The following is a 7752-nucleotide window of genomic DNA, read 5'->3' as shown; positions in this document are numbered from 1 at the left end:
CTCCAACCAGAGAAATGTAGCTTTTTTTTCTCAAAGTGTTAAATTTATTATAAAAAATTGCTGCTGATTAATTTTTTGGTATATAGACTAAACGTTGCAGATCTAAACTTTACCCTTGAGTAATGCAGTCTATATATAATACTTAATAAAAAAAAAGTCTAGCATTAAAGGAAACAAGAATTGACGTATGTCACTGCTTCGTCCCATATATCCCGCAGTATCTCTATACCTAACACCCTTTTCCAGTCTTTTTTAATACCTTCCATTGCTGTGTGACAGAAATCCTGTAGTACATATAGGAAATCATATGTTCTGACCCTAAATACAGTTGTAAACAGGTGTCCAGTTTGTCAGGCTGGGGGTTGTTTGGTTTGTTCTTACAATTCATGTCTTAACTAAAGATGCCTGAAGATGCTGAAATAATGTAAAAGGCCCTGCTATATATAAATCTGCTACTTGTTTTTTTTTATCTAAAGCTAAAGCCATCTGTTTTCTTATTCACTGATGTATTGCTTCCATATTTGCAGTGTCTTTTGTATCTGTAATGTGCTTTTTAGTCCACATCAGTGCTCTGTAACCACAGAGAATCACTCGTGAAAAATTAAATCCAGAAATGTTCAATGTTGTTTCAACACCACATGAAGGCGTCAGCAATCCTCACATTTTAAGTCTGATGCATTTTTGTTTGTCAGTCTTTTTGAAAACAAAGGCATTTGGTAGCTGCCTGTTACATGTTCATGAAGGTTGTCACAAAAATGATACATTTCTGGTCAGACTGAACATAAAAAAACACAAACCCTTCAGAAAATTTTAGAAAGGTAAACTTCAGAAAGATTTATCGTTCTCTTCTTTCAATGACCACATAACCAGTAGTCATATTTTCTACTATTAAAAACAATGCCATGTTATTATACCACTAATTGGTCAAATCTGGTCTTGTTTATACAGTCTATTCAGTAAAAAATTCTTCCTTTATTCCATGTTTTCATTGGCTGCCTCAAACACTGAATCTGCTCCTCACTTCCCTTGAGGAGCATTGTGGGTCGGTCATATGATCTCACGCTCCTCATCATCTTCCCTTTGATGAACAAATGAAAAGTCCTGCGCCCTTTGAAGCATTTTTGTGCGGCACGTTCAGGCAATTAATGCGTACGTGAAAAGGCAGAGTGAGAATAGATGAGAAACGATGACGAGGAAACACGAGACAGAGTGGAGGGACAGAAGAGAGAGAGACGGGTTTCAAGCTTCATCACCTCTTTCCAGGTGTCTCTGCCCGCATGATTTCATCTGTGAACTGCAATCAACTTCCTTAATGAAATAAGTAATTAACATATTATAATTGTGCTACAGTTTGATTTGACAGAAATCATTTTCCATATCTAATACTATGCTAATTTAATCTGTTCCTCCCTCGCCAACATGACCTTTTGTGATTAAGTTTCATGGCAGATTTCCTCAGTGTGCCCGTGTCTGTGTGTATGTGTGTGGGAGGGATGTATTTTAGTGACTGAAAAGAGCAGATTTTACTATTTTACTACAGATAGTGGAAAAAAATAACTGTTTTGTGGAGACGACGTGGGAAATGAGGTGGCTGAATTGACATTCTGTACATTGAATAATGCATATAATTCAATAAATCAAAAGATAGATTAGTTTGGTCTGCTGGATTATATAGTTGTAAACTGTGAGTGAATTTATGGACCTATAGATGTTTTTTGTGATTTTCTGTTATTTTATACTATTACAATATTGGATGTCTATGTTAAACATGTAAAAGTTCAAAACTTGAGGTGAACGTATGTCGAAAATCTTCCCTAAAAGTCAAAAGCCAGGGCTTCAACCTGCTCTGAACGCTTTGTTTGCAAAGTTACCTCAACTTCCTCCATGATGACATCAGATTGTTTGCACATGCCCACAAACGTAGCCTTAGTTGCTAAAGTTGTTCACGTTGTCCACTCGCATATTTGGATTAGATTTAGGCCTCAATATGTAGGGATGTATTTCAAGTAAAGAACATGAACGAGAAGTGAAATCCATCTACTACTATTTTTCAAGACATCTGCGGAGGGGCAGACTGGCCTATCAGAGCAGTGTGGAGGGGGGCCTTAAAGAGATAGGAGCTGAACTGAGGGATGTAACAATTGTCAGTATTGTAAGATAAATAAGGGGTTTTGAACTGTAAATCATGCAGAGATATTCCAGAAGGTGCAAAAAAAAATTTAAATATGAAAGCAGTGTTGTGCTTTCACAGTGAAACACAAAGTGTTGACAAGGACATTCTGGGTTTGCTAATGTACAAAAACATTAAATAAATATGCCTTCATCCTGCTTTGGCACACTGTGTATTTTTATAATGCACTAGTCCTATCATATTTCTGACTCTTTATTAAAGGATTTTCATAACCTTCAACATGAGTGCCTTGAATGGAATTGTTTATGCCACAGCCTACACATGGTGAAGGTTTTCTGCACTATTTTGTCAGGAAGTTGCTTTGAAACATTGCATGGATCAGATTAATTGAATTACATGTTCAATAAGCATGCTAGGGGAGAGCATCTCAGGAATGATCAAGATGTAAAATTTCATTAACAACAAGATTTTAACCACTTGAGAAAAAAACATGTAGCTACATGTTACATGTGGAGTAACATTTTTTAGCAAGATGGTTTTGGTTATTTATGACACAAGATGAAAAATGTTTTGCTCCCAGGTTAAGATATGGTTAAAATGAGTTTTTGAGTTTGAGATATTTGAGCATCCATTAGCTATTGTCTAGAACAATAACATTTCACAAAGCTTGTCAGTGCTGCAGAAATGTCATAACAAATATTCACCTAAAGAACAAGATTTCCTCATTCCAACAAAATCAAAACCACAAGTGGAAATCTGAGTATTCCTGAAATATTGTTGAGGTTTTCAGAGCACTGTGCCCCCCCCTCCTTCTGCTGGCTGAGAATCAAACTCATCAGACTCTGTTCTTTCCCAGAAAACAAGCTGCCTTTAGCTATCAACACACTAGCAATCACGCTCAAGAGAGACTGCAGTTATGATGATCACATGAGACTCGAGCTATCATGATCACAAGTTTTCATGTTTGGGAGATTTTCCCCTCCAGAAAAGAGGAAAATAAATATCATTTTACATAATTATAAAAGGTCAAGCAGGAGGGATGTAGGAAGTGGAGAGGAAGTAATCAGAGCAGCTGTCTGGCATTAGGAAGATTGACAGAATATGTGCCAGCCAGTAACGAGACAGCGTATTGCAGAGCTTCTTGTTTTTTGCTGTATGATGGCTCCTAGGCCTCAGGGTGCGCTGACAACATTACCATACTCTTCACCTCCTATACACAATGCTTGTGTCATCATCGCCTTGGTGTGGCGTCGCCCATTTGAGACTTGACACTGTTGCTATTCTGGAGTGTCACTTACGGTTTCAGGCATGAGCTTATTAGTTCAATCAGACTCAGCACGGATGCTTAGTGTGTGCCAACTTTGCCAAATCTCCTCATGTGGCTCTTACAGTTAAGTGTAAAATTTGATTTCTTAGAGTTGAAGGTGTTTCACAGCAGTCACAGTGACAAATCTGAGAGAGGGACTTTGAACTCAGTTTTCCGTTGTTTGGGGAAAGTATTGCGCTTTTTGGGATATATTATAGTTAGGAGAAGACGTAGATATTATTAAATCCTCTGCTGTAGTCGTGTGCAGTTGCAGTGTCCATTTCGGTTTTGATTTGTGTCTGCTTAGCGTCATTCTCCTGGGATTTCCTTTACTGACAGAATTTTCTTTCATCTTCTCTTTTCCTCTCTTCCCACTTTTCTGCAGGTGATTGTGGTGTTGAGTCAGTCACACCACAATCACCACCTGGCCATTGATTCTCATGTGAATACGACTAAGCCAAACAACTGAGGCGAAAATAGATTTGTTTTGTGACTTGGGAAATCAGCTCATATCTGAAAGCACACAATATATTTTTTCTGTATTTAACAACTGTGAAAATGGCATGTTTAAAAAAAAAAAAAAAAAAAATGTTTTTGGTGTATCTCTTCTGAATTTGTAAACAGGCTGCATTTATATAGCGCCTTTCTAGTCTTATCGACCACTCAAAGCACCTTATAGTACATGCCAGCATTCACAAATTCACACACACATTGATACACTAATGGCACAGGCTGCCATGCAAGGTGCCAACCTGCTCATCAGGAGCAATAGAGCGTTTCCTGTCCAAAGTGCCCCACAATGTTTCCATGCTCACCCATTCAAACACATACTCGCACACTGCTGGTGCAGCCATCGGGATTAATTTTGGATTCAGTATCTTTGTCCAAGGACACGTCAACATGCAGACGGGAGGAGACGGAGATCGAACCACTAACTCTCTGATTAGTGGATCAGCTCTACCTCCTGAGCCACAGCCGCCCCTACCTGTAGCTTGATTTGTCATAAATCCTTTACTTTAAATGTATCTACAATATACCCCAACCTGCCTATTAAAAACTGAAATATCAAACAAACAAAGTGTTAAATCAAATGGCCTTTTTTCCTTTAAGACTAGTTTGATGATAATAATCTACGTTGGTTTTCAAAGAACAGAAGTTCAAACAAAACTGCACAATTATTTAGCAAAAAGATGAATTGGAGTACGGAGTACAAAGTAGACCTTTACGTCCTTCATCCCTCCAGGATAGCGGACGCTGTCCTGTTCTTCTATTGCACCACACATGGAGCAAGACTGAAATGACAGAAGTAATGGAACATTTTAGCTGTCTGCCTCTGCTGTTAACTGTGTCCAACATTTTGTCTACTCCCTGTGGGTGACAAAATTATATCCAGCTAATCAAAGAAACTATCAAGAGATGCAGAAAGTAATGGCGACAAAAAAAACCTTCCTGTCCTTGATAGTTTTGATACAAGTAGGTTATTTTCTTGAAAGATCTATATAATGTCAAAAATTAGTGAAAAGTGTCCATCACAATTTCCCTGAGTCGAAGGTGACATCTTCATACTTCTTCTTTGGTTCAACCAACAGTGCAAAACTCAACATATTCCACATACCATAAACAATGTCTCAGTGGCAACATTTTTGCAGCACTAGACAGGATCCTATTTTTACATGAGAGATTTTAACATGGCTGCATTGTAATCCTCAGTTCAAAATGTGGGAATTGCTGCACATTTTCTTCAGTTTCCTGTCTCTTAAACTGAAACAGCTTCTGCAGCAGTTTTTCAGAAGGCTCTGTTTATTTTAATCATTAACTGTAGAACTTGCAAAATATGACAGCTAAAATGTGATATTACTGGCTTTAAACAGTTTATTTTGGTGGATGAAGATGAAACAGACATGATGCATTGCCTCCATTATCCCGTCTGTATTTTAAATTCACACGCAATGTAAAAAAGACCAGTACAAGCCAATCAGCCAATCAGAATCTGTCATTGGCTAAGTATTATGAGCTTTTCCTGCCAACTGTGAATATGGCTTACTTATTTTACTCATATAGGTGGAAAAAATGAGCAATTTATTAATAAAAATCATTGTGGATACCAGATGCAGGTGATAAAAACTCAAAAACATTCATGCACTTGTCTCTTCTGTGTCAAAAACATCAACATCATGTGATGAAACTGTTGATAAAACTGAAACAGACATTGTGTTCTGATGGATCTACATAGTTTCTCTGATGTGTCAGAAGTGAGAACTGTAAATATCTTCACATTCCCAAGTTGAATGTGTTGACATCGATCAAACAACGTATACACATCAGTGACAACATGTTAAAAACATCTGGCGTGCGAGTCATCCAGATAACAAAGTGTGTGTGTGTCTGAATATACAGCACATACTCTAAGCATGCACTTACATCAGGGTTGGGTGTAGCTTTAATCTTAATGATTCTGATTGGTTTATTGATTCCAAATTTCAATTCCAATATGGTAAAAAAAAGAGTTCAGATGTTAGGGTTAGGGTTAGGGTTAGGGTTAATAAAAATATCTTTATTCTTTAGAGCTTTTTACTTATTTACTTATTTCAATGAAACAAAGTAAATAGATACAAAAAAAATATGATGATCCATGGTCAGAACATACATTTTCTTGTGGATGCTGTTGTATTTGCCACTGCTCAGTTTTTTCTTTGTTGATCTTTCCCTTTATTGCCAAAGAGAACAGTTTGTCGCAGCTTGATATTCCTGCTCTACTGGAGGTGCTAGCGAGGCGCTATCGCTGGCTGATGACATGCTCTGTCTAAGAGACCATAAAACTCTGGACATTCCTTCAGATTGACACCATACTACCTTAAATGTTTGGTCAAATTTGATCAGCAACCTGACTTGCAGCTAATTAACTTCCCACACATATTACACTTGGTTTTCTTTAATAAAGTGGACCACACATTTGAGCTCGGTCCACCATTCTACTACTGAGGTGACATTAACCATGCATGTTTGTATCTAAACAAATCAACTTACTTTTGCTGTAGGTTGAGACAGATATTGTTCTTTTGTTTGCAATGAAAATAGGTTTATTGTGTGTAGGAACCAATGAGCAGGACTGAAATTTAAAAACAATTTAAAACTTGTACCTGCTTCATGCCATTTTGGATTTGGTTCTAATTTGGAACTGGTTTTTGTTTCCCTACCTGCCCCCTATGTGCATTGCATTGTAGCAAAGGGGCTGACTTCTTATTCAAAAGTCGGGCACCAGACAGCATAAATACTGAATAACAGGATTTAGTATTTAAAATTTATTGTAACAGCCTGACAAATATGTTGTCAGTAGGGATGCAACTAACAATAATTCTCATTATCAATTCATCTTTGAATTATTTTCTCAAATAGTCATTTGGTCTGCAAAATGTGAGAAAATGATGAAGAATGTTGATCACTGTTTCCCAAAGTCCAAGATGGATGTCTTGTCCCAACCAACAGTCCAAAACCCAATGATATTCAGTTTACTGTCACTAAAAGAATGACTGATTAATCCGTTATCAAAATAGTTGACAATTAATTTAATAGTTGGCACCTAATTGATTAATCGATTAATCGTTGCATCTGATCTACAGAAATACCCATCTTCACTCTTCTTCCTAAAAGTCACTCCTAAAAATGTCAGACTGTAATCTTGAGCAATTGCATTAAATACCAAATCAATAATATATTTTTATACGTGTTTTTATTCCTTTATGTATATTCAGATCCAAAAAAATCATTTTATTCTATACTTTTCAAGCACTTTATGGTTTTTGCTTGCATCTCCGGTGCAGGTATTCTCTCTCTACTCTCTCTGTGTGTGTGTGTGTGTGTGTGTGTGTGTGTGTGTGTGTGTGTGTGTGTGTGTGTGTGTGTGTGTGTGTGTGTGTGTGTGTGTGTGTGTGTGTGTGTGTGTGTGTGTGTGTGTGTACATATTTGTGTCTGCAAGGAGAAAAGAGCTTAAGGTTGGCATGACACAAGCTTGTTATTCTACCCAGCACTCAATCACACAGCAGCTCTATGAAAAGAGAATAATGCTGGAGAATCATCCTACTTGGCACTTTCTTCTTCCTCGACCTCTGAGTCTCTCGCTCTCTCTCTTTTCCCCTGCAGTGTGTGTGAGTGGTATCCATCTGTCAGTTGTCAGTGCCAGGGAGTGATACAGAGAGCTGTCACTTCTCGTCAGCCCGCATTGGTGAGGCCTTACTCGGGGCCAGAGGAAGTGTGTGTGTGTGTGTGCGTGTGTGTTGTGTGTGTGTGTGTTGTGTGTGTGTGTGTGTGTGTGTGT

Source organism: Scomber scombrus, chromosome 16, assembly GCF_963691925.1.
Source record: "Scomber scombrus chromosome 16, fScoSco1.1, whole genome shotgun sequence".
Taxonomy (NCBI): domain Eukaryota; kingdom Metazoa; phylum Chordata; class Actinopteri; order Scombriformes; family Scombridae; genus Scomber; species Scomber scombrus.
The sequence above is the reverse complement of the archived record's forward strand: the minus strand, read 5'-3'. Positions refer to the sequence as shown.